The 726-nt window shown below is 56.2% G+C and overlaps 1 protein-coding gene across 1 annotated transcript in view; it reads right to left on the reverse strand.

Annotated features, from left to right (window-relative positions):
- BAG3 (BCL2-associated athanogene 3) overlaps window positions 1-726 on the reverse strand; it is a 19128-nt gene that overhangs the window by 16831 nt on the left and 1571 nt on the right. The gene's annotated exons all lie outside the window — the stretch shown is intronic.

Consider the following 726-nt stretch of genomic DNA (forward strand, 5'->3'; position numbering starts at 1 on the left):
CGGGCGGCCAGACCCAACCCAGCCGGTTCCGCCGGGCCGCGGAAGGGCAGGCGAGCCGGCAAGCCCGGCGTGCCCGGGGTGGAGCGATGCTGCTCGCAGAGAAGCGCAAGAAGCCCGGGGGAATCGTTTTCCCACCAGGCAACTTCTACTTCGGCTCAAGTTTCCAGCACCTTCTGCCTACAGCCATTGCATTGCGAAAATACCAGCGCGGGTCAAAGGGCTGTACTCCCCAAAAGGGCTGTACTCCCCAAAACCCAGCGCGTTGGACCCGACAGGGCCATTCCCGAGGGCCCCGACAGAATCACAGCCGCTCTCCCCTCCCCGCCTCTCCTTCCATGGACATATTTGGACTAAGATACGGCTTTTCTCTGAGCGTGCTTAAGAACAAAACCAGACCGGACAGCTTTCTGAGACAGTTTGTGACCAGGAGGAAAAAAAAAAAAGAAGGAAAACAAAACTTGACAAGTCCGGGCTGGGTTTATTTTTTTAAGGGCATTCATTGTATAGGCTGTTCACAGCTGAAAAATAAATCAAGGTTCGCCTCTTCCCTGGCAGGCCGGGTGGACTTAACCAACTTTAAATAAACATTACAGGGCCGAGGTATCAAATGATTTAATGCACAAAAAAGGGACTGCAGTGCGTCAGACACAAAAGGCAGCTCCTGCCCTCACTGCATTGCCATGCGCCGGGGGGAGCGCCCGGCCCCCCCGACCCCCTCAGCCCACC

Source organism: Pygoscelis adeliae, unplaced genomic scaffold, assembly GCF_000699105.1.
Source record: "Pygoscelis adeliae isolate BGI_AS28 unplaced genomic scaffold, ASM69910v1 Scaffold4, whole genome shotgun sequence".
In the NCBI taxonomy this organism is placed as follows: domain Eukaryota; kingdom Metazoa; phylum Chordata; class Aves; order Sphenisciformes; family Spheniscidae; genus Pygoscelis; species Pygoscelis adeliae.